The sequence below is a fragment of the Mesoplodon bidens genome (genome assembly GCF_964165515.1).
Source record: "Mesoplodon bidens genome assembly, contig: HAP1_SCAFFOLD_72, whole genome shotgun sequence".
Classification (NCBI taxonomy): Eukaryota; Metazoa; Chordata; class Mammalia; order Artiodactyla; family Ziphiidae; genus Mesoplodon; species Mesoplodon bidens.
In genome coordinates, this window is record NW_027671438.1 from 1,017,478 (window position 1) to 1,045,349 (window position 27,872).

General features: G+C 38.5%; 1 long non-coding RNA gene across 2 annotated transcripts in view; it reads left to right on the forward strand.

Annotated features, from left to right (window-relative positions):
• Nucleotides 1-27,872, forward strand: part of LOC308611358 — a 175,160-nt gene that overhangs the window by 131,807 nt on the left and 15,481 nt on the right. For both annotated transcript variants that reach the window (XR_014014851.1, XR_014014852.1), the window contains exon 3: nucleotides 6,655-6,760. This is a non-coding gene — a long non-coding RNA (uncharacterized lncRNA). The remainder of the gene's footprint in view (nucleotides 1-6,654; nucleotides 6,761-27,872) is intronic.

Here is a 27,872-nt window from a genome sequence, read left to right on the forward strand (position 1 = left end):
CAATTTCCTCCTTCCTTTCCACGGATTTCCCTTTGGGTTGTATGAACACGGTTTTTCTTTTTAGTCAATATTAGGATGACTTTTAAAAATTTGCAGCAAAACCCCTAACTCCTCTAAACACACAAACAAACAAGCCAACAGAAAATCAAACCAGCAAACAGACGCATCCTACAAATCCATTAAAAGTGCTTCTTCAACACAATCTCATCAGCCTCTAGTTAGGGGACGGTGTACTTGTTTCTTACACGGTTTAAGAATTGAGTGCTCGTCCGTTGCCCCACACCTTTAGCTTCTTTGGAACATGAGCTGCTGGAGTGCTGATCTGTCACTTCATTCTTTCTGGCCGCCTCCTTCCTCCTCCTTTACCTGGTTCTGTCCATTCCCTGAGTCTCATGCAATTATACCATCTGGCCGACCTTTTGGTTACTCCAGACCAGCTGTTCTCAACTCTGGCTGCACGTTAGAATCACTTGGGGGTTGAATTTGTCTTTGTTGGATTCTAGGTGTGCATATATTTAAACATACCTTAAGTGACCTGTACATAGAGGGGGTAAGAAATGGATAACATCTGTTAAATGGGATCAACTCCTTCCTTTTTCTACCTACCTAATCTAGCTTCTTTCCTCTTTTGGTGATTCTCAGAGAGAAAATAGGGGGTTCCCTTGGGCGGTTGTTGGCTTTCAAGCCTTTGATCTGGCAATGCATTCATAACTCTCTGGGAGTGTGGTACCCACCCTACAGGCTTATAGTCACTCTTAGAGGTCACAGGATGAACACGAGGTACAGCGTGATTTTTCGCTTGCTTTATAATTTTCTCTATATCACTCTTTCATTCATAGTTTAGAAACAGTAGATGAATTATGTAGGCTTTTTAGACTCCTCAATAAAAGGAGAAGGGGAAAGGGAGCTCTAGGTTGAAGAAATTTGCATAGAAAGAAAGTATGCCCCAGTCACTGCACATTTCAAGATATGTGATATCAGTATTTGAAATGTTTTTGAGTCTGGTTCTTTTTAAAATACTTAGGGGCATCCTGGCTGTAAAGACACAAGGCATTTTGCACAGGTTGTATGTTTAAGCTCATGGGAAGAGAGTCATAAAGCACATCTTCCATATCCACCTTCTGTTGGGTATTGAGAAAACTCTTTTCTCTTCGTCTAAGCACCTGTGTTGAATTTGGTAGCTGTGGTGTTTGGACTGATTCAGCAGTAATTACTCTCCAGGCTAATTATGAGCTCTGTTGTCATTTTGCTAGATGTAATTAAACTGCATAGCTGGAGAAAGTTGGGGAACTCTGGTTTCCAAGAAAACTCTTCCCTGTAACTTGGCAAGGAGCTCAAGAGTGTCAACATAATCAGCCAATTAAATATAAGCTGGAAGCCCGATGTCCTTCAGGATGAGTTTACGTGAAGACAAGTGTATGTTCACAAGAGGCACCTGCTGTTTTACTGCTGCCTTTTTGGAAAGAGCTTGGAGTATTCTAGAGGTTTTCTCTCATTAATCCTCTTGATAGCTTTATTAAACAGGAAGCAGAGCAAACATTTTAGTCCCTTTCAAACAGATGAGATGATTAACATCGTGAAGGTCAACTGTCTTGTCAAAGAGCATAGTGACCACGGGTCAGAAGAAATTTCAGTAATGTATTTCCTTTAAAAATGTGATGATTGTCTACATAGATTTCTATAGCAACCATCAAATACATGATTATACTAGCATAAAGATATGAATTGGTGAATAAATTCTTTAAGTCTTTTGGGGCCAAGGTTCTGTTCCATTTTTTAGTCTAGGGTAAGGAGATACCCTAACAAACGTGGGTGTTGCTGAATCACACTGGCCTTGGCCTTGCTCAGAAGGGCCACTTTGAAGAGATGAGGAAGAAGGTGCATCTGGTCCGTCTTTCCATAAAAATCAGCCCTGGTAACCTGTTTGGCAAATAAGTTGCAGGCTTCCAATGCCTGACATAGGTAGAAAGACATATCGTACTTTGTTATTTTAAACAGGTTTTAATGCTTTACTCTATCTCTGAGCAGACTCTTTGCCTTGGTGTGCACAGAATACATGGTCAAGGAGAAAGCATTTAAAGCATGGGACAGCTACTCTCGTTGCTGTGTTTCCAAAAGCATGTGTGGGTGTGTACATGGGCTCCACCAGTGATACTCAAGAACTCAGGATGATTTGGGGAGGTACATTGACTCATATAGGTAGAGTTTTATACTGTTGGATATTTTTCATAGTTTTATTTATGGCAAGGGATTTCCATTTAAAAGAGTAAGGAATAAGAATGTCCTGTTGAAAATAAATTTATCTAAGTAAAACTGTGACCCATATAATTGTTAAATAAATAATGATATGGGTAACGTGTGGGTAGAGGCACAATTATGAAGGTGGCACTCGAATGACTAAGGTTTAGGTCACAGGGGCCTCTATCCGTTCTCTCCTACTCCTGGTAAGAGATTTACCTTCTTGATTCCTTTGCCTCTACAGTAATTCCACTTTGTTAAAGGTGGGTCAGATAAGAAAACTAATGTGTTGTACCATTAAGTCACAAATATGTATTCCGTTGCTATTGCAATAATGAAAAGATAAGGAAAACCACACTTAAACTCTGCCTTGAGTCTCCGAATTAATTTTAGTGCCCAGTCATTTGACTAACAAAAGTTTGGGTCTTACAAACATATGACTTAGTGCCTATAATAACCACAGATTATGATTATTCCCTGAGAGTGTTTCTTCTTTCCCTGCTCTGCTGAAAACAAACAGCCATAGTAAAAACTCGGTTTCTTCCTAACCATGGACAAACTAAATGGCAAGAGATCCAGGCTTTGCATATTGACTTTGGCTTTGGAAAAATAAGGGAAACTCTAAAGGACAATATGCCAGTCCACATTTCCTGACACACACAACACGGATAATCTCACTTACCTTGTGCTAAGTGAAAGAAGCCAAACTCAAAATGTTACATACTTGTTGATTACATTTATATGACTTTCTGGACAAAGTCAAACTATGGGGACAGAAAACTTATTAGTGATTGTCAGGGGGCTACGGGTTGACTTCCAAGGGGCAGGGAAAAATTTTCAGGATGCTGGAACTATTCTCTATCTTCATTATGGTGGAGGTTGTAAGACTATATCCATTTGTCAAAACTCTTAGAACTGTATGCTAGAAAGGGTGAATTTTACTGGCTGTAAATTATACCTCAATAAACCTGACCGAAGAACAAATAAATGTTCTTAGTGTTCCATAAGAAGAATTACAAGTAAAATATGAAATAATAGTCAAAGCAAAACGAAAAGCCACAAATACCTGCAAATCATTTCTTGAGGGTGGAGAAAATCAGTCTCAAATTTCAAATTGATTTACCTTGATAGACAGCCTCTTAATCTGTATGTCTAGAGTGAAAATACCAAGTGTATCCTTTTATACAAACTGTTTCCATTCAATCTTTTTTTTTTGTTCACGACTAGATTCATTTCAGCCCTACTGCTCCTCATAGTTTGAACGATTTATCATGGCAAAGCGTGCTTTCTCTGGTCGGGTATTATATTAGTACATCGCTGTCAATGATTGCCCTGTAGCAGTTTTTTTCATATAAAACACACTCTACCTTTGGTACAATTAGGGAATGCCTAAGAGTGGAAATGATGGAGAAATTAGGAACATATAAACTTTTGGAGATAACGTACTCCGAATTAGTTCGGAATGGCCAACTTTTAAAATAGTGTGATCAGGTACAGATAAGGTTTGTAGCCCCTCTTACCTTGCATGTCCCCCTGTCCCCATGCTCATGAGATTGTATGGAAAATTTTGGCTCCCCTGGGTGTCTTCAGTGTGTGAGTTCCTTAGGAGCAAGAGACATATTCATTTTTGTATCCTATTTCCTAGCACAGTGCTTGTAGGAACTAAAAATTGCTTCTGAATGAATAAGTGAAAACTTATGGCTTTCTAATGATCTTAAATGAATCATTACCATGTAAAAACGGACGTTTGCAAGGAGTTGGGCAAGTGACATGAATTCTGACATGCCAAGATGGACACATGAGGCCATATGTCTGTGATACTGTAGGTGTAGCTTTTCTTGGAGGCATGTGGCTGGACTTGAAGTCTTCTTGAAACTTGTTCTAGTTGCTGGTTGGTTAAAGTAAGAACTACTCAAAGCTTTTAATGCATTCATTAAAATTTGTTTAAAGTAGTATAATAATGAAAATTAAGTCATTTAGGAAAAAAATGATGCATTTTTAAAGGTTCCTCTGCCTTGCAAATATAATGAATTATCAAAGGTTACACATATTTTATAGACACTGTTTTCTTTCTTTTTCTTTTTTTTTTTTGCAGTATGCGGGCCTCTCACTGTTGTGGCCTCTCCCGTTGCGGAGCACAGGCTCCGGACGCACAAGCTCAGCGGCCATGGCTCACGGGCCCAGCCGCTCCGCGGCATGTGGGATCTTCCCGGACCGGGACACGAACCCGTGTCCCCTGCACCGGCAGGCGGACTCCCAACCACTGCGCCACCAGGGAAGCCCTAGACACTGTTTTTATAGGACTAATTGACTTTCTTTTGAAGCACTGGTATATTGTTGCCAATTCAGATCATTCCATAGTTCAAATAAGAGGTCCCTTTTCCTCATGGCTTTTTAGGGAAGTCTTTTAAAGTACTACATGAAAATCTGATTAATATATAGTCTGGTTTTCATAATTGTATCTGTTGTGATTCAAGGACTGATTTAAGATTTCTATTTCATTTTATTTTTCTTGTTTTGTGGCAATCACAGACAGTTAGCCATGTTCACCTTCTGATACCTATGACACAATTTTCATATCACAGAAGGCAGAACTCACCTTACCAAGCCCTCAGGATTGTTTACTGATTATAGACTCAGTTAATTCTTCTCAAACAGTGCAAACAGTCAAGGTCAGCTCCTTTTTGTTGATTTGTTTCCAAGAGGCCTCGTAGGATACTGCCCACCTCTGTAGCTCCATTTCACAATTGATCTTGGCTGTGTTTCCCTTCACACATTGTATTTATCATCATTTCACTTATCCCAGACTTACTAATCAATACATCAATTAACAAATATTTGCTGAGTTCTTTTTGTGGTGGCACATGATATTTATCTTGCCCAGGAGACATTGCCTTTCCTATGGTAACTACATTTAGGTTTCCCTTTGGGGCGTCTCTCCCTACATCTCTCAGTCATGTGCTTTGGAAGCAGCAGAGCTCCAGCAGTGGGCACATGACTCAGACTGGCCAATCAGTGTAGTCCATTTCTCTGGCCCCAGTGAATTGTGTGGTGATGGGCACACGACATGAAACAGTCCATTAGGAATGAATTCCATGACTTTGGACTAAAACTGTTGGGAAGAGAAGCTGTCTTTCTCCCAGGGTTACTAACCAGGTGCAGTATTTCTGGGGCTATCTTTAATCCCACTATTAGAGGATCTTTGAAGAAGGAAGCCAATATAGAGAAAACCAGACCCAAGGAATGGAGAAAGAAATTCTTATGTCCCTTTAAAAAGCCTGATCCGGGCTTCCCTGGTGGCGCAGTGGTTGAGAGTCTGCCTGCCGATGCAGGGGACATGGGTTCGTGCCCCGGTCTGGGAGGATTCCACATGCCGCGGAGCGGCTGGGCCCGTGAGCCATGGCCGCTGAGCCCGTGCGTCCGGAGCCTGTGCTCCGCAACGGGAGAGGCCACAACAGTGAGAGGCCCGCGTAGCAAAAAAACAAAAAACAAAAAAGCCTGATCCAACTGTGTCTGAAGCTGATATCAGGCTACACGTGTACCTTAGAACATACACAATTTCTGTCCTTCACTAAAAAGGACTACTGATTAAAATGCTCACATGTGCAAAGATTCTGAAAAATACAAATTTCTGGTTTCCAAGGGTTTACAATAGATCAGAAAGAATAAAATAGAATCATATCAAGTTAGCATTACTCTTCAAAAGTATGCTATTTTTTCTCTCTATCCCTGAAATTATTCAGGATTGTTTGCATATATTCCTTTCTTCAAAGATAGATTGCAGAGAAGAGAGCCTGGTCTTCTATTCACCTCCTTTTTCTTAATATCTAGCAAAGTGCTTGTACATGGAAAATAGTCGATAAATTTTTATTGAATTTATCTGAAAAGACAACTAATGGTACTCAGGGATTTATGGTAAATGCCAAATGAGTAGTTTAGATCATGACATCCTATTTTATGTTAAATCACATTTTTTGTCCTCTGGGCCAGGTCTTCATTCAGATTGCTACCACTAGATAATCTGTGTTTTGTTTTGCTTTCTTGAGCAAAGCCATGGCTCAATACTAGACAGAGGCAGCTTTGTGGGGATAGAAGAAGGGGAATTGAGAAAGCCTCCAGGGATTTATGTTTTACAAGGAATATGCTCCATTATCAAAATAATGTTAAATTATCTTGTTCACTTAACTTTAAATTGATAAACCATAAAATTTTAATGAGGAAAAGAGAGGAAGATTCACTCCCAATAATCAAAAGTATATGATGCAATAATAACATCTTGATCATAATCATTGTTTTTGACCTTTCCTAGCTCAAATAACTCAGCCACTTTTACATAGTTGCAGTGTAGAACCATTTTGTCACTAGTTAATTAGAACCAAATGCCCTGACAAGGTCTGATTCTTTCTTTATTCTCAGAGCTGTGAATCTTTTTTCTTCCTGGACCAAACTAAAGTGAACTTCGTTCCTTTCTGATATTTATCCAGCTTCAAAAGTGGAAGCACCTGAAGCTACTTTGTTCAAGGTAAGTGAACTAGATATCTGCAGTTAATATTTGTTTCTTTTAAATTTTAATCGATACAGGCATGTGTGGTCTTATATGAGGATGCATATAAAACAATGCTCAAAACAATGCTTTTATTACACTAGCTAAGATTCACACAAGGAACTGAAAATGCATGAGTGATATTCAACACCTCTATCTTTTTCTCTTGGGTTATGTCATTCTATAGGATGAAATAATGATGGTTAAAGTTTAATTCGTTTCTATGTTTTTTTTAACAACTTTATTGGAGTATAATTGCTTCACAGTGGTGTGCTAGTTTCTGCTCTATAACAAAGTGAATCAGCTATACGTACACATATATCCCCATATCTCCTCCCTCTTGCGTCTCCCTCCCACCCTCCGTTCCCCACCCCTCTAGGTGGTCACAAAGCACTGAGCTGATCTCCCTGTGCTATGCGGCTGCTTCCCACTAGCTATCTATTTGACATTTGATAGTGTATATATGTCCATGCCACACTCTCACTTCACCCAGCTTACCCTTCTCCCTCCCTGGGTCCTCAAGTCCATTCTCTACGTCTGTGTCTTTATTCCTGTCCTGCTCCTAGGTTCTTCAGAACCTTTTTTTTTTTTTTTAGATTCCATATATATGTGTTAGCATACGGTATTTGTTTTTCTCTTTCTGACTTACTTCACTCTGTATGACAGACTCTAGGTCCATCCACCTCACTACAAATAACTCAATTTCGTTTCTTTTTATGGCTGAGTAATATTCCATTGTATATATGTGCCACATCTTCTTTATCCACTCATCTGTCGATGGACACTTAGGTCACTTCCATGTCCTGGCTATTGTAAATAGAGCTGCAATGAACATTGTGGTACATGACTCTTTTTGAATTATGGTTTTCTCAGGGTATATGCCCAGTAGTGGGATTGCTGGGCCATATGGTAGTTCTATTTTTCGTTTTTTAAGGAATCTCCATACTGTTCTCCATAGTGGCTGTATCAATTTACATTCCCACCAACAGTGCAAGAAGATTCCCTTTTCTCCACACCCTCTCCAGCATTTCTTGTTTCTAGATTGTTTGATGATGGCCCCTCTGACTGGTGTGAGGTGATACGTCATTGTAGTTTGGATTTGCATTTCTCTAATGATTAGTGATGTTGAGCATCCTTTCATGTGTTTGTTGGCAATCTGTATATCTTCTTTGGAGAAATGTCTATTTAGGTCTTCTCATTTTTGGATGGGGTTGTTTTTTTGATATTGAGCTGCATGAGCTGCTTGTAAACTTTGGAGATTAATCCTTTGTCAGTTGCTTCAAATATTGGCAAATATTTTCTCCCATTCTGAGGGTTGTCTTTTCATCTTGTTTATGGTTTCCTTTGCTGTGCAAAAGCTTTTAAGTTTCATTAGGTCTCATTTGTTTATTTTAGTTTTTATTTCCATTTGTCTAGGAGGTGGGTCAGAAAGGTTCTTGCTGTGATTTATGTCATAGAGTGTTCTGCCTAGGTTTTCCTCCCTTTCTATGGTTTTATTAGATAACTAACATCATAGGTTTTTCATGAGACGGACCCCTGAAATAAGTTTGAATTTCAGCACCGCCATTTGTCAGAGCTGTTAATTGTAGACAAGTCACTTACCTTTGCCAGCCTGTTTTCTCATCTGTTCCTCATGGAGTTGCTGTGAGGACCAAGTATTCTAATGTACGTGAGGTCAAAGGACAATGGTAGTTGTAGCAAGAGCTACAGATTAGCTGGAGTAGTAATTCTGTACAAGCTTTCCCTATATCCTCCCTAGGAAACTTGATGTAAAGGCAATTCCATTTTTCCCCAATGTTGAATGGGCCATATGTCTGGCTAGGCCCCCTCTTTCTTCACATTCCGCCTGTGTCCCTCAGGGATGTGTATGCGGTTGAACTGGTATCCTTCCAGGATGGAGGGAAACTGTTCTTCAGTTCAGGGTACACCTCTAGGAAACATGAGAATGACAAATAATAAAAAAGAACCAGCCCCAAATGCTGTCAAATTGTTAGTACAAAAGTAATGTTGGTTTTCATGTCGCTGAATTTTTTGTTAAAGGAATTAAATTCTAACAAAACTAGCTTTGGTCAAAGAAGTTGACCCAATTTCATACAAGAAATAAGGATGTTACTGGGAATTGAACAGTTTATTGCTAGAATAATAAAGACGACAAGAGGAAGAATTATGGTCTCTTTTGTTCTCTCTTGAATCCCAGCTAGTAAAGTTGTGCCTGGACTATAAGAGGTGCTCAGTATATAATTATTGAATAAATGAGTGAATGCTGCTAAAAAAAAATAACAGGTGGACTTGGGCTGATTTTTAAGCATGATAAGTGTGCCATGTAAAATAAACTAGATAGAAGCAACATAGTTAAGCCAGGAAGCTGAAATTCCTCTTCTCTGAAGATCTCTAAGAGTAGGTTCAACTCCCATTTCTCCAAGATCCTGTCAGTTTACCTTTTGAAAAGAGGATAGGCCAGATATATTCTGAGGTTGAAAGGCTCTAGAACTCTCATGGGAAGTTCCATATATGTGTGAAAGGTCTTTCGTCATCTTGGAACTTGGAGAGCTTTGCCAGGCACCACAAATATTTATCCACAGTTAGTCTTTTACCCGCAATCATGCCTTAAGACAGATTTTCCTGCTACAGATCCATTTTGCTTCTGACACTCTTTTGTTGCAAGCCACCAGTTACCTGTGTGTGCAGGTGATAATGACCCCAGTGATATTTATTCATAGTTCACTTTTCCTTCACAGAAAGCAGGAAACAGTTCCTCATTAGTATCTGGGCCATATGTAAATAGCTGAATGACATTGTTGCTTTCTGTCCGCAAAGGAGAGAAATTTTGCTCAGGGTTTCACAGATAATACTGATTTTTTTGTGTCCCAGATCATGTTCAGGATATCATCATACATTGTGGTTCTACTTTCCTTTTGAAAATAATGTAGTAGATCAAAGTACTTATTTCTTTTATGTGAATAATACCTTATTCATTTAAACTCCTAATATGAAACAAGAATATTTATTAAAAGATTTCATGGAAATTTGGGGTAGAAAACAGTGCTCCTTTTATAAGCAATTGGAAATCAAATGGTAATTATTTTGAGAAAGAACTTTCTTATTACCATGGTGGGCTACTGACAATTGTTTAGGATAAGGTAACTAATAATTAAGTGACTATATTTGTTGCCCAAATCTCTGAAAATGGACAGGTTTCATGTTAAATGGTCTAATGTATATGAAGCCAAAGCACAATTTTTGTTGTTTTTCTGGTTTGATTACTTAATAGATACAGTACCAGAAACAAACCACAGCCTAGAAGCCCCCATCATAGCTAGAATACGTCTCAGGAAGACATAATTGGAAGATAAGTTTGAACCAATGAAACCCACAGAGCAGAAAGATACCATTACTGATTTAAAGATCATATATCTTATACACTTTAAGATAAAGTTGATGAATCTGAAGGACCCAGATCAGTAAAACCAATTTAGTCACATTGCATATGTAAAGAAAAGACAATGGGTCTAGTGAAACTAAGATGACTAACATAGCAAAAGACTTCAGTGCTCTCTAGTTTGCTTTGAAGGTATAATTTATGAAGATGCTTTAAGGTCATATGTAACACAAATGACAGTATTTCTAGAGATATATTTGTGCTCTGTAGGATTCATGAGTAATAATGCCTGGAGCACTGCAACAAAGGTAGTTGCATGAATTAATGGAGCAATCTGGGCATCAGTCCAATAAAAATGTTGGCTGAATGCTTCCTTGGGGGGAAAAGATGCTGAGAACAGGAGAGTTATAAGCAATTGATGCTGGTTAAATAGAACATCTTCCTTACTCTTTTCAGCTTGCTTCTGAACTAAGTCAGCTGTGTGTCTTTGAGAGAGGAAGAAGAAGACTTTAAGGGGCAAGTTTACTTTAATGCAAAGAGTCAATTTTCAAGTAACGTACTTCTTTTTGGGTAGACTGACCTGAGTATGAAAACCCAGGCTTACTAGCAAGCCCTTAGTTATAAAGTCTCTGCATTTAATGCTGATAGCTCAGATTTATGCTGCACACTTCCTATAAGATCAAAGTACAATATGTAATTCTCAATTTCAATGCAACTACATATTTGAATAAATGTATTTTGTGTTGGGAACAGTGGGAAGAAATGGAGTCAGTTAACCAGGTCTAATAGGAAGAGTTCCCTTCTCTCTTGGCTTGAGGTCTTCCATGGGGACATAAAGAAATAAAAACTCTAGGCTCATAAGAACTTCTGTGTCCCACTTGCCAATCAAAAATAGAAGGCAACTGGTTGTCTTTAAGTGATTGGTAGTGGGCATGGAAGAAAAGAGCATGCTGTGGAATAGCTGGGCTGGGTGGAGTGTCACATGCCTTTTAGAATTGGTCTGAAGGTCACTCTCTCCATTTATAGCCATGGAATGGATGGAGACCAAATTCAGTGTCAGAATGTTTGAAATCCATCCTTATTCTATAACTTTCTAGCCATGTTACTCAGGGCAGGTGGCTTAACTTCTCTGAGGAGAAGTTTAACTTTTTAAATTTACACAATTGGAAAAATAAAACTCTCCTCTGTGTCTTACAATCATTTCCTGAGACGCTATTGAAATAATGTATGCAGATGTGTTTTGCTGGTTGAGGAGAACTATGCCATTGTGAAGTGTGGACATTATTATTCTCTCTAATGGAAAGCTCCCTGAGGGTTTATACCGTTCATAAACCTCTTCCAGCTGCCTACTTTATTCCCCAAACCCTCCTCCTTTGGCTCTTCTTGTTGTTCTAATTACATCCAGGAGGACAACTCCATTAGGAATTAATGAGCTTTAGTACCTTCATTTGCCATCTGCTCCCCTCCCCCTTTTAACAAATGAAGGTGTGTCTCAGCCTCAAGACCTTATGTTGACTGTAGCCAGGCAGATGTAGCCAGAGTGATTCAGATGAGAAAGGTTCTTTATTCCATGGTACCAAGGTCACATTTGGATTTGGTGCTGCTTTTGGAAGCCAGATGACGACTGGAAGGTGAGAAGAGCCTCTGTTTAGAGCCCTGCTATGGAACACACTGGCCCCACTGGCATTCATTTATTCAAGCAGGCGTTTATTCATTCAATTAACGTTTACTGTGTCTGTTATATGCCAGACACTGTGCTAGATGGCAAGGATATAAAGTTGAATGAGACGGACTCTTTTCCTTGAATTGCTCACAGCCTACTGGAGGAGATAAATACATGTATCCAGGTAACTATAGTGCAATATTTGATGTGCTCTAATAGTCCTATAGCACTGAGTCTAGGTTCAGATATAGGGAAAGTTAGAAGAGCTGAATTGCTCTCACAATTGGGGCTTTTCAGAGAAAGGACTGTCTTCTCAGTTGCCTCCATGTCTATTAGCAAAAGGAACTGGTTTGTGGACCAGTAAGTATCTAGCTGATAACCCCCAATTGCACATCTCTCTTTTCCTTTATTCCTATGTCTGCTGTGTCCAGTTTGGGAATCACCTAGGACATAACTGCAATACTGGAAAGATTTGCAAATGTAGAGAATAATAATCTCCCATCTCTATTTATAATAACTGTGTACCATCTATTGTTTAATGAAGAGGGTGGTAATTAGGGTCCTAATAGATAACAGATGGCACACAAAACTGTTACAAGGGTGTGAGTACAGCCCCATAGGAGGGATTGTGCAGGAATCTGGGGCTAGGAGCAGCTGAGCTGAGACAATCTCTATGTCCAAAGGGAAGAAGAGAGGGATCAGTTTCAGGACCGCAGCAGAAAAAGGACCCCTGGAGAATTGGTCTTCTTGAGAGGTACAGTAACCTTCAGTAAAAGGTCATAGTTAGCCCACTTGGAGGCTATCTAGCAGGGAGAAAGCCAGGGAAACAAATCCCCTGCCTTCACTTTCCTCCTCCCTCCCTCCCTCACATCTCTCTGATGCTCTCCATGGCCCAGACCCAGCTAGAAGTCTCAGGGGCTGGGATCCTGTCAACCTCACCCTTCCAGTTCACCAGAGAAGGGTGGAGAGGGGACCTGGGAGGGCAAACAGAAGATAACCACCCAGGAGAGATCAGGATCCTCACCTGTAACATGACTGTGTAAGAATGTAGACTTGCCTGCCCCCAAAAGTTATGTTAATTATGTATATATGCATATATATATGTGTGTGTGAGTGTGTATATATATAACATAACTTTTTATGCACATTTTATTATGCCTATATATACACATATATATGCACATATATACATGTGTGTTTTCTTAAAATAATAGCACACAAGTTCTGTACAGTAAGTCCCCTACATACAAACCTTCAAGTTGTGAACTTTCAAAGATGCAAACATGCATTCTCATGTCCAATCACGTAAGTTCAAGTGTCTGGGGTAAATTGTCACGTGCATGCATCTTCTACGAGTGGTTGTGCTTTTGTGTAGTTTACAGAACTGTATAGAGGACAGTAGTACAGTATCTTTATTTCAAGCCCAGGCTGTCCAGAAGCAAGCGTAAAAGCATAGGTAAAGTAGCTGGTACTACTGTACTTTTCAGAGTACTGTACTGTAAGATTAAAAATGTTTTCTTTATTTTTTCTGTTTGTTTTGTATGTATTATTTGTGTGAAAAGTATTATAAACCTATTTCAGTCCCGTACTATATAGCCGAGTTGTTAGTTGGGTACCTAGGCTAACTTTGTTGGATTTGCAAACAATTTGGACTTAAGGAACGCGTTCTCGGAATGGAACTCATTTGTATGTAGGGGACTTATTGTTTAACTTTCTTACTTGAGATGCTTTACCAAACACTCTTTTTCTTTCCTTTTTTAAAATACTTTCTTAGTTATGGAAAATGTCAAACACACACATACATAATAAATCCCTAGATGCCCATTATTTTGCTTTAGTACTTATCAATTCATGACCAATCTTGTTTCATCATGCTCGCGTCCAATCTTCATAATCCTATGATTTTGAAATACATCCCATGTTTGGCTTTTGTTAGGCCAAAGGCATGTTAAAGCTATTTTTTAAAATGAATCCCCTTTCTCAATCACAAATTAAGCATATATTTTTAAGAGCTGAATCATAGGCAGTAATTAATATATTTTAAAAGGTCAGTCAGCCTCTCTTAACCCTAGATTGTTTTAAAATGATAAATGATCGCAAAACACAATGAATAACATGATTTATATAACTGTTTACTGTGTTATAGTTTAAAAATACTGGCTTATACCTTTTTTTTTACCTCTTTTTCTTTTCATTGTTTGGTAGTTAACTAAATTCCTAAATGACGATTTCTTCCGTTTTATTTATCCCCCACCCCTATATTGGGAACCTATCATGGGGTACCATTCAGTATATAGAACATTGTTCCCCTCTGATTTGTAATGTCCCATCTTCCATATATCAGATTTCAATACATGCATGGGCCTGTGTTGGGCACCTCTTTTTATTCTGTTGGTTTATTATTTTTTAAATCATTGTGCCAACATCATACTTTATAATATACTATAAAGTATCACTTTATAATAATTCTTCATATCTGGCGTTTGGAGTCTTTGGACGTATCCTAGCCTTTCTTGGCCCGCTCTTCCATATAAATAGGTTCAGCTTGTCAAACTCCATGGGGAAAAAATCCTATTGGTCTATGGCAGTTGATTTCTAAAATGATCTGAACTACAAAACATATTTGTTGAGAACTTTGAAAGTTTTCTAGAAGTTTATGAACTGAAGGCTTCATGAGGCTTAAGACAAGCAGGAATAAAATATGATTTTCTCTTTGTGCATGTGAAGGCTTGATTAAAAGAAAAAGAATATATTTTTGTAATATTTGTCTGTCAAGCATAGGATCCATATCTTTTTGTTTAATGTAGTTTTCTACTCACTTTAAGATCTTTCTTTGCAATATGGGCTCTCAGTGACTAAAAAGGCAAGGTTGAGAAGAAATGAGAAATGATTGACAGAAGATCTCAAGAGCTCAATGGTCTCAAAAAATATGCACCATGGACCCAAGGGGCAATGCATAGAAGGAATATATTAATTGGCTGGTGATTTGAAGATATTAATGATGAAGACCATGGCTGCAATACAGCTGAGTCACCAGTCATTTAAAAATGTAGGATCTGAATGCTTAGGAATTGTATTAGTTATCTGTTTGCTGAGTAACAAATGAGTGGCTTAAAACAACCCAGGTTTTATGGGTCCGGAGTCCAGGCACTGGGTCCTCTGCTTGGGGTCTCACCAGGCTCTGATAAACGTGTTGGGTGGACCACATTTTCATGTGGACATCAGCCTGGGGGGGAATGCACTTCCATGCTCATTCAGGTCGTTGGCAGAATTCATATCCTGGTTGCTCCAAGACTGGGGTCCCCAGCTTTTTGCTGATTGTCACTGGAGGCCACCCCAGATCCTAGAGGCAATGCAGTTCCTCCCTGTGGGCTTCTTCGGTGTGGCTGCTTGCTTCAGCCAGCAAGGAGGGTCTCTGGCCTGTAGAAGGCCCGGTGCCTCTTTTATGAGCTTTCACCTGATTAAGGCCACACAGGATAATCTCCTTTTTGATTTACCCTTTTGACTTGGGACCTTTATAACATCTGCCAAACCCCTTCACCTTTGCCATACTCAATTGTTTAGAAAAAAGTCACAGGTCCTGTCTATGCTCAGAGGGAGTTGGTGATCATACAAGGTGTCAACACCAGGCGAACAGAGTCATAGGGCCACGCTAGAGGCTCTTTGCATAGGGCTAAAATAAAATGGCAGAAAAATTGTCATCTGTGGTCACAGTTCTGGCCACCTGGTTCTTTAAAAGGACAGGGCGTTTCTGGGATGAGACCTGCAGAGGCAGAGGTGTTAGGGTGATGTGGGTGCAGCCCGTTTTGCCTTGTGTTTGTGAGAAGCAGAAGGAACACACATTGGCCTCCCCGAGCTTTCAGGGTATCTGTGCTGTAGGGCTTGGGAGCTTGCTGTGGGCTGTCTCCCCTTCAGAGCAGTAGATGTGGGGACGCAGACACGTGGCTCTGACGGGCAGGCAACACGGATCTCCTTGCAGTCAGCAGCCCAGGAAAGAGTTAAGCCTTGGCTTTTGTTCCTGAGCTAGGAGATTTTGATTAGATGCTTAATTGCTATTGGAACCTCGTGTGTAGGGTACACGCTTAGTGACCTGAGACAGTCAGAGACCGAATTTAGTACCTACTCTTAGGCCTGCTCCCAAGGACGAGAAGAAAAGGAGTTGTGAGGTACATTGTTGGCACAAACGCTGGGTGAACAATCACCTTCCTGGCCCAGCAGCAGTTTCCTGGTGCAGGTGATTCTGTGGCATTTGTGCTGTACAGCTCCCTTCACCTTTCTGGCCCCAGCCTGCAAAAAAATTCTGGCACAGCAGGGAATTAGTGCCTAATGGCAAGAGAAAAGGAAATTAGCATTTCCTAACAGCTAACCAAACACAAAAGCATCCCCCAGCCTTGCACGGAACACCTCTGACCATCCATCCCTCTATGGCCAAGCCCTGCACCTTACAATTTGTGCTTAATTATACAGGAAAAGAGAAATCTGTTTCTCTGGGAGAGCCTCTGAGAACCTGTTGGGGAAAGCTTTCAATTTTAATTACAGAAGAAATACTGGCTGAGGCAATGGTGAGAAGGAATTACCTTTCCTTTTCTTCTGATTTTGCAAAACAGCTGGCAGCAGACACTGGCACATAGAAGGTGTGTAGGAAATGTGGGTCCAATAAATGAATAAATATGTGAATGAAAAAACAAGTGTGAAACACTTACACAAGAATATTCTTCTTTCAAAAGAATAATGAAAAATAATTTCATTCAATAAGAGTCATTCTTAGTTACTGATACATGACTCAGTAGTTCCCATTCAATTTAAAATGTTCCATTTTTTTCTGATACTTAACAAGTCATTAATTGAATGTTGCTCACTTTTAAGGCCAATCTGTGAGACATTATTTATCCTGTCTACTCTAAAGTTCCAGCATCAACGCAGGCGGGGCTTCACCATGTACTGATCATGGGACCTTGGCCTCTCATTGCCTCAGTTTTCTCATTTGTAACATGGGTATAATAATAGGCTTATTTCATAGGCCTATGAGGAGGAAAACCTCATATATATTTGTGTGTGTCTATATATATGTATTTAAACAGTGTCTTAGAATAGTGTCTGGCACATGATAAGCATTACAGAGTATTGACTGCTGCTACTAGTACTGTTATTATGAGAACGAACTGTTGAGAATAATCCTTCATATACTGGTTTATTCCACTCAAGATAAAGGAAACTAATAGAATATTAGAAATCAGATTAAACACAGAAAGCCAGTAAAATATACCAAGACAGAAGATGATGAGAGTGTAAAAGCATAGAAGAAAAAAAAACGGTTTTTGTTTTTGTTTTTCTTTTTTAAAGAAGGAAAAAGCCTAGAAATAGGACAAAAACTATTCGTTGGCTATACTGACATGGAGATCGCTGGTGACCTCCATAAGTAAAATTTCAGGACAGTGGGCAAAGAGATTACGGTGAGAGAAGTCAGATGGATGTAACTTATAGAGTAAATGGGACGTGAGGAAATGGAAACAATATATGAAGATAACAATTTTGAAAAGCTCAGACATGAATTGGCTAAAGAAGATATGCAGGGATTAGGGGAGGAGGGAGGCTTTCATGTTGCACGTATAGTTTTTAACATTTTAAGTTGGAGTTACTAGTCTAGAATGAGGTTGAATTTTGGCAAGAATCATTCATAAGGAGTAGATGGGTTGTAGAAAATGCAGTGCTGTGAAGTACTTGAGAAGATGAGAGGAAATGAAATGCTATCTGTAGTGCACATGGACTTTTAACTTTAACTCCTGTAGTAAAAGGGAATACAAAGATCAATGCAAATGCTAATGGATTAATGGATTTGGCAGTGGACTATTTACTGACTTCTGTGTTCTTAATGAGTTATGAAGCACCTCACCGGCTCAGAATGAAGGAAGTAGAGAGGATGGAGGAACATTTGAGGAGGGCAGGTAAAGCTTCTCAGAAAATAGTCCTTAAGGAGAATTCGAAAGAACGTACTATAAATCAGAGCAATATTTCCAGTCTTGAAAATCCATTTGAAGCTGGTGATTATTAATTTATTGGAATACCAATTTGCCCTGCCACATGATTTTTCTCCAGCTACCTGGATATAAGTTACACAGAGGCAGAAGAGAGTGAGAGATAACAATCGAGAGAAAATACAATTAGTATTTTTTTTACCTTTTTCTACTTCCCCGCTCCAACTCTGGGGAGCCTTCATGGACATGGCTGCCCTCCCAGCCTCCAGCAGCACTCTGTTATCAAAGAATTCAAAGAAATGGAACATAGGTTTCCAACTTATTAATTTAGCAAAATGAAAAATTTTATATAATGTCTTCTGTTGGCAAAGATGTTTGCAATATAATTTGGTTCCATCTTTTGACAAGTAATTTGGCAATGTCTAGCAAGATAAAAATGTTAATAGCTTTTTACACATTAATTCTAATTCTAGATGCTTATGCCAATAAATACTTTATAATCCAGAAAATTATTATATAAAGATGCTCATTGTCATGTCACTTGCAATAACAAAAAATTAGAAACACCTTTAATTGTTAACAGTAGGAAAACAGTTTAGGAAATTATATCCACTTAGTAGAAAATTACACAGTTACTATAGTATAATTACAAGATGATGGAGCAAAATAGAATAATGCTTAATAAAGAAAGAATGAAGAAAGCTGACCTAAAATTGTGTCTTCCTTACGACAGTAATTATGTAAACATATAAATATTTATTAAAACTTAAAACCAAAATAAGGTTTTAAAAGCTCTGTACCAGTAATGGGGATTTTATGTTTCTTTCAAAATATTTTTTAACATAACTCTTATAATTTTGTTTTTTCTACTCCTTTTCTTAAGAATTTCTGATTATTACCTCATTTTTCATTTCATAGTTTCAAATAAAGTCAGCAATTTTATCATCAGAGAAGATTAGACTTATTTGACAGTTCATAATTCCAAGTTATTTGGTTTAAAAAGACCATATACACTTGTAGGTGCTTTCAAAATAAAATTTCGAGAATTTTTTTTTTTTTTTGCTCTGTCTTTCCTAGTATGGAGATTAAGCAAACTACCTAAAATTGCTAGCCATTCTTTTTTCATTTTTGGCATTTTATTCAGTTATTCACAGAAATGATAACCAATGAGTCTGTAGTTGCCTCTGCCAATTTCTTAAATCCTCTATTATCCACAATATGAAACCATACTAATATGAATGCTTCCAGTATTTTCAGAGCTCTTTAGTTATTATACTTGAGCATTCTGTATGAAGTATCTTATGTAAGTGTAAAATTTAGACTCAACTTCTGGAAGCTTTTCATTTCTTAGTTCAAAAGTGAGAGATGCTTAATCCAGCCATATGATTAACAATTACTTGTATAGTAAGAAGCTCCTAAATTATTGTTTTATGGATACCTGGCAGTTTTCTTGCCATTTCTCAGAAGTTCTCTATTAAACATATTCTCTCTCTCTCTCTCTCTCTCTCTCTCTCTCTCTCTCTCTCTCTCTCACTCACACACACACACACACACACACACACACACACACACACACACACACACAGTGATTAAAAGCACAGACTTTGGCATTATGAAGTCTAAGGTTCAATTTCCAGTTCTGTAGTTTCTGGGCCACTTCACTTTAGGCAAGTAACCTAATGTCTCTGAACCTTGTTATTTTCATCTGTAAAATGGACATTATAATCATATCAGACAATCCTCAAAACATCCGTAATGATTTTAGAGTTTCAGAGTCAGGTACAAGCAGGCACTCAGTAAATGGCTAGTGCTTTTATCACTTTATTATTATTTAGGTCTTGATTTTCCTTGAGTCTGTGAGTCCCCATAATGAAACGTAATTTCCAGTAGATTAACACCTGTTTTCACCAAAAATTTTAACTGAGTTCATTACTTTCTGTGCAACCCAGATTAGTTTTCTGCCTTTTTTTCTGTGCCGTATGTAGGTGTTCAATAGATTTATTTAATAAATGTATGAATGCATGAATGCATAGATGAATTTTTAAATGCTTCTTTTTGAGAAGGTAGAAGAAATGTGACACAGTAGAACAGATAAGAAAATAGTCCATGGAAAAAATGGCAAAGTCACATATGTGCCCAGGGCCAGCCTAAGAAGAAATGCGTTTTTTTTTTTTTAAGGGAAAATGTGTTGAATAGCTTATTTTAATTATTTTTAAAAGTTAAGTACAGGGACTTCCCTGGCGGTCCAGTGGTTAAGACTTCGCCTTCCAATGCAGGGGGTGTGTGTTCAATCCCTAGTCGGGGAGCTATGATCCCACATGCCTCGCAGCCAAAATACCAAAACATAAAACTGAAGGAGTATTGTAACAAATTCAATAAAGACTTTAAAAAGTGGTCCACATCAAAAGAAAAGTTAAGTACAAAAATTTGCTGCTGATTTACATATTTAGCACCAATAAAATAATGTGAGATTAGCTGTACTAAAACAGAAGGTTGAGCTACATTCGCATTAAGTGACATTATATAGTCTAATTTTGTGGAAAACTTCTGAGATGGCTGATAAAAAGTAAGATGGTGAGTGACCTTTGAGCAGAAAAAGACAGAAAGAGAAATGGCCTTTTCTACATTCTATTGTGCCTCTAAGTAAAATGCTTGGTGATCTAGCTACAAAGCTATATGTCATTTGGCTTTAGGCACCTACTGTGATTTACCTTGTGAAGATCAGATTTTGCCATGGAGAGGATTTGTAAAAGTATCACACATTCCAGTACCATTGGCAACCACAGCTACCAAAAACGCTAATTTAACTTGATGAACCTAATGTCAGATGATAGTATCATTTCTTGTGGGTGTTTTCGGAAAAGGTGGGTAGGAAATGTATAAAAGTGAATACTTTGTTGACTGAAATAACAATTCAACATTTTGAAAACATTAAATACATTAAAGTTGTTATAGCATCAGGCGTTAATATTTCACTGTACTTTAGACATTGCCTACAATCAATGTTTTCTGCCCTTTGAAACAGAATCATGCTTGTGGTATGCATTAATCATATAAAAGATTAAACACTGAAAAGAAATTCAGCCTTTAAAGACAATTTGCTTTGATTTATTCAGTGGGTTCTTCCAAAAAGTTAATACCAAGAATTATTGCTTGTTGAATTGGAGTTACAAATTCTTTCAGGGTTACTTAGTATTTTCTTTAATATCAGTATCAAGGAAGGTAAAGCAAATTTACATATTTTTTAGGAAATACAGGCACATACTCCTAAAACAAGAAACACGATGTTTTTATAGACTTTATTTTTTAGAAATGTTTTAATTTTACAGAAAAATTGGGAAGATAGTATAAAGTGTTTCCATATACACTATACCCATTTCCCTCTATGATGATCCACTTCTATTAGTATGTTACATTGTTACAATCAATTAAAAAATATTGATACATTATCATTTATTATAGCCCATCCATTAGTCCAGTTCCTTAGTTTTTACCTAATGTCCTTTTTCTATTCCAGGATTTCATCCAAAACATCACATTACCTTTAGTTGCCATGTTTCCTTAGGCTCCTCTTGGGTTTGATAGCTTCTCATATTTTCCTTGGATGATCTTGACAATTTTGAGTAGTTAGTTTTTTGTAGGATACCCACTACTAGAATTTGTTTGATGCATTTTTCATGATAATATTGGGATTATGTGTTTTGGGGAGGAAGACCACAGAGTAGAAGGGTCATTCTGTCAGATCACATCAAGTGTACAAAGTATCAATATGCATTATGAATGCTGAGATCGACCTTGATCACCAGGCTGAGGTAGTGTTTTTCAGGTTTCTCCATCGTAAGATTACTGTTTTCCCATTTTCATGCTGTACTTTTTGGAAGGAAGTCAATATGCTCAGCCCACAACTAAGGAATAGGGAGTTATGCTTCAGATGGAGTACTACATAAACTATTTGGAATTCCTTTGCACTGGAGATTTATCTATTCTCCTGCATTTATTTATGTATCCAATTATTTATTTATATCAGAAGAACTCATGGATTTTTATTTTATACTTTGGGTTATAATCTAATTCTACTTTAGTAGAATTAGTTCCTCAACTTGCTCTAGTCCTGACCCTTGTGAACTCTTTTCAGTTGGCTCTTGTGCCACTCTGAGGTATCCCCATCCTGTATTTTTTTTTTTTGGAACTTCCTTCCTTTCTGACACTATAAGATGGTCTTGTCTATAAATCTTGTATATTTACTGCCCTAGTCCTAGAATCAGCTATTTCTTCAAGGATAACTAGGTCTTTTTAGTGGAGAACGGTATTAGCCAGCAGGATCTGGGTGTAGGGTGTGCTAATTGCTGCTCGGATGTCATTGCTTCTAGATCTTCTCAGCTGACAGAGCAAAGAGATAATATGTGTGTACATGACCCATGTATAGGCACATATCTATAAGTATCTCTCTACATAACCATGTGTATTAAGGTAATATGAAGCAATATTAAGCTAAACATGAACGTATATTGATGTTTCCAACTTTAATCTGTTACCACATAGATCATCTTAGCCTCATCTCTTGCTTATCTTTAAATTTCAACTCCAGCAAAACACTTGGCTTTTAGAAGTATGAAAATCAAATTGTAGCAACTTTGGGAAGCCACATCATCTAGCAGAATAATTCTTAAAGGGCAAGGTGTATATCATCAAATTTTAACTTACAGTCAGCAGTACTTTTTAACATCAGTAGGCCTCCAGACCTCTGCTTCCAAGAAGATGAAGTAGCCCATTTCTCCCAGGTTCTCCCACTTAAAACTAAAACCCTGAACATAACAACAAACAAACATAGGAAGACGCTGAAAGGTGGAAATGAGAAGGCAGACTTAACTAGGGACTTTGGGACTTGAGGAATAACATGGTGATGAGTCCCCTGTGTTTCCTGTTGCTTCCCATACATCCTGGAGAGGGTATTACAGGAACCCCCAATCAATAACCACCAACAGAACAAGAGACAGAAAAGCTTCAGAAAAAAACACAAAACCCTGTTCCCCCTAGCCAAAGTATGAGGAAAGGGGTTGCTAAAGACAGAAGACCATTTGGGCAATAATATACACACTACTGGAGCCAAGTGCCAGTGGAATATACACACTACTCGATCCAAGTGCCAGTGGAATATTGCACCCATCCCCTATGTCCTGTCGTTTCAGTTGGGCCAAGGTAGGATTTGATCTTCCACACCACCCCACTCCTGCCCTCCAGAAGAGCCAGTGCTCTGATTCCCCACCAGGGTTGTTTCAGTGTGGTCCAGTGGTGAGCTGAGCCTCCACCCCTTTCCATTAGCAAACAGACTTTAAAAGGTGGTGCCTGGGCTTCCCTGGTGGCGCAGTGTTTTAGAATCTGCCTGCCAATGCAGAGGACACAGGTTCGAGCCCTGGTCTGGGAAGATCCCACATGCCACGGAGCAGCTGAGCCCATGAGCCACAGCCACTGAGCCTGCGCTCCGCAAGAAGAGAGGCCGCAACAGTGAGAGGCCCGCACACCACGATGAAGAGTGGCACGCGCTCGCCGCAACTAGAGAAAGCCCTTGCACACAAATGAAGACCCAACACAGCCAAATAAATAAATAAATTTACTTATTAAAAAAAAAAAAGGGGGTGCCTGACAGGCTTGTAAACACTGGGCTGCCCTCACACAGTCGTGGGGTCCAATGGTGGGACATAGCGTCCATCTCTCCCTGACATCAATAAGAATAGGATGTTACAGGTTGGAGGGAGTAGGCACCCCACTAACCCCCAACACATGATGTCAGTGAGACCCAGTGGGGTGCTGAATCCCCATAACCATCCTGAGGCAGGGCTAGTTGGCAGTTCTCTTCCTCTTACCTTGGTGTCAGTGGGGCCAGCACGTAGCTGACCCTCTACCCACACCCGGCATCAACAAGAAGGAATGAAGTGGGAGGAAGGACAGCAAACACTTCACTTCTCCCCTCCCCTATGTCAAGAAATCTACTGGGGAGGGCTTCCCTGGTGGCGCGGTGGTTGAGAGTCCGCCTGCCGATGCGGGGGACGCGGGTTCGTGCCCCGGTTCGGGAGGATCCCACATGCCGCGGAGCGGCTGGGCCCGTGAGCCATGGCCGCTGAGCCTGCGCGTCCGCAGCCTGTGCTCCGCAGTGGGAGAGGCCACAACAGTGAGAGGCCCGCGTACTGCCAAAAAAAAAAAAAAAAAAAAAAAGAAATCTACTGGGGAGATGAACTTCCACTCCTACTAAAAGGCAACACAATGATACTAATGTTCCCACTTTTGGGGGGAAGGTGTCAGAAGGGCCAGTAGGATAGCTGCACTTCTACTTGATCTGTCTGCAGTGAGACAATGTAAGTGCCCACTTTTGCTGGGGTATCGTCAGTAGGGCCCAATGGAAATCTCTACATAACCCCCCAGTCCTCATACTACACCTCAAATAGGATGATTTCCTTCTAAAAAGTAATAATAAAATTAAATGGGTTACAGAGTCATATAATAACTCACAATGTTTAGAATACAATGGAAAAATACTTATGACACCAAGAACCAGGAAATCACAGAATAAATGAGAAAAGACAATAAACATACACCAACACTGAGATAAAACATCTATTGAAATGATCAGACAAGGATTTTAAATAAGCTGTCACATAAATGCTTCAATTAGCAATTATGTGTTCCTTGACAGAAATGGGAAAAATAGAAAATGTAAACAAAGAACTAGAAGCTATAACAATAAAAACAAATGAGAACAGTAGAACTAAAAAATACAACAATCAAAAAACTTTGCTCAAAAAAAAAAAAAAAAACTTTGCTCAAGAGTAGACTGGAGATTACAAAGCATAGAATCATGAACTTAGAAGAGATCAATACAATGTACCAAATGTACAGAGAAAAATAGACTGAGGGGTAAAGATGGGAGAAAGAACAGGATCTCAAGAACCTGTAAACAGTAACAAAAGCACTAACATTCATATCATCAAAGTTCCAGAATGAAAACAGAGGGCAAGTAGGACTGACAAAGTATTCAAAGAAATCATGGCTAAAAAGTTCCCAATTTTTTAGAAGACATAAACACAAATTCAAGAATCTGAACAAACCCAAAGAGGAAAAACGCAAAGATATCCTTGCCAAGACGCGTTACAACGAAACTTCTGAAAAGTAGAGACAAAAAAAATCTCGAAAGTGGACAGGAAGAAACGATGCATTACTTATTGAGAAACACCAATTCCAATGACAGCATATTTCTTGTCTAAAACTTTTTGAAATAATGCAACATAGCTTTCACCATCCATGAATTTCTTGAATCATATTTATGTTTCTAAACTATTTCTTGTATCAGGTGTTCACTTTGTACCAAGTTCATTGTCCTAAAATGGCACATACCAAAGTATCAAGAGGTTCCCTTATTCCTGATAAGCTGTGATTGGATGAAGAAGACCTTGTTACCCTGCCTGTCTGATTTTTATTATAATCAGATGTTAATCTGTACCAGTCTCCATATTCAAAATTCACCTTCAAAATTATATGTTATTTACATGATGGTTGTCTTTATTTCATTTAGCTAGTATCATGACCTTATAAATGCAGTTTTGGTCATTTTCTACTAAAACCTCATATTTATCTGTGTGGAAAAACATCTCCTACTTGTTTGCCCTCTTATAAACTCTTCCTGTAATTTAATCCTCATGAGCTTTATTTCCCCTAATTGTAATTACTTAATATTTTGTAAAACATTTAAGAGATCACTGGTATGCTCTTTTTTTCAATCATCTATACATTTAAACAGTGTGTTGCAATAAGAAATAGTACTGGTAATCAGAAGACCAGAGTCCTAGTTTTACCCGTAAAAATGAACTATATGTGCATTTAAATAAGTTTTATATAAGGTTATATAAGGTTTATTCTGATTCTAAAATTGTTATGATTATTTAGAAAAGTATGTTTGAAATATGGCATTATTCAAAACCAATAGAGGTTTGAAATCTATTAAAAATCTACAAAGAATTCAACTATTTCACCTTTTTCCCTGATTTGATATTAAACTGTAATCCTTCATCTTTCACTTAACAGCATGCTGTAGCTGCTGTTGACACAAAGACAAAATATAATGTCTAAATATTGTGTACTTGTTTTTTAAATGAATACTTTTGTTTAAAATTGTCTTTTACATAGATTTTTGATTCCCTTTTCACAACTTTTCCATTCCCCATGCTACTGCAATCAATCACTCATGATAGAAAATTATTCTCTTTTCTGTTTGCTAAAGCTCTTTTTAAAATACCAAGTTTCAAATGATCATCAATTCAAGAAACTTTGGGAAATGAACCTCATCATTTTCAGAATGAATATTTTGTTTCACTGGCTACCAGGACACCATCCTCTCCTAGATTTCTCCCCTCCTCACTCACCATTCCTTGGCAGTCTCCCTTGGTGATGCCTCCCATCCCTCAATGTCTTTTAGAATGCCCTAAGGCTCATTCCTGGCCCCCTTCACTCTCCATCTACCTTAACTACTCATGAGTTTTAATCTAGTCCCATTACTTGAATGGGAAGATGACTTATGATTCCCCAATTCGTACTTCTAGCCCTAAGCACTCACCTAACCTCCAGACTCCTAATTCCAATTTCCCACTAAATATCTCCAATCTATGCATAATAGACATTTCAAACTTAGCAAATAAAACTAAATATTTTGCTTTGATCCATCCATTGCACTCCCGTTTTTCCTGGCTCCATAACTCATCCAGTTGCTCAGGCCAAAAATGTTAGATTCATCCTTGAACTCTCACTTTCCCACAATTCCTGTGTCCAGTGCATCAGAAATTCTTGCCAGTCTAACTTGAAAATACATCCTGAATCCACCTACCTCTCACCTTACTCTTGCCGTCTTTACTTACTCCAAGCCATCATTGCTTGCCTCATCTAATGCAATAGGCAGCCTCTTCCACAACCTCCTTGCTTCCTCCCCTCTTGCCCCAATCCTTATAGTCTATAACCAATACAATAGCCAGAATAATCACAAAAAAAACATGAATCATATCACATTATTTCCCAAAACCTGTTCCCATCACTTTAGAATAAAAATTAAACTTTTTACCTGTCCCACATGCTTTATTCAGTATTTCTTCTGCCCTACTCTCCAAGCTCGTTTACTACTACTCTTCTCTCACACACACATCCAGATTTTCTTTCTGCAGTGGCTTTCCCAACATCAGGGCCTTTGCACTTGCTATTCCCTAAAACCTGGAAGATTTAAAAAATCTGTAAGGTTCCTCCAAGCAAGATCTTAGAAGGTATTTACATTTCATTTTGTAGAGACATTTGGTAGAAGACATTTTTGCAAAAGATAGATACATTTTACTTTGGCGGCTATTCACACATCTGGCAATTTCCAAGTTGGTTAAATAACAAATGTGAATTGATGAAGCTAAAATAAAAGAACTGTTGTTGGTGAGACCTATGTGTTTTAAACCGTGAACTTTGAGGAATTGTAGACATGCAAACTCCACCATGGTTTCAGTGTTAATGTGTGAGAATTAGCTAAGGTATTTTCCAAATACTCATTACTCTCTAAAGAGCTTCTGAGCAGGAAATCAGAACAGGGCCTGTGGACCTGAATTTTATCTAGTACTACAGTTGATTCTGTTGCAGGTGGTTTTCAGTCAGCCCTTTGAGAGACACCAAGCTGGGGTATTTGCCCAGATATGATTACCAATGGTCATGCAAGTCACCAATGAGATACAATCGAGAATCAACAAATGACTGAAAAGAGTGACAAAAGAAGAAGAGGATCCAGTAAGGATCAGTAGAGACGCTATCCCAAGCACTCTTGGCTAGGAGTTTTACACATCCATTCATATAAATGGATGATAGTTAACAGCCAAATGGCACTGCACATTTTTTTAAGTTGCTGAGTATTAAAGTGTATGGCTAAGCATCATAAGTTTTGTTAAATTATATTTTGGTTGCTATAAAATTAGGTGTACATTGTGTGTCATAGATGTAGGGATACAGATGTGTAAATATATGTCATTGTTTCAGTTCTTCAGCTGCTACTTCATAATGTCT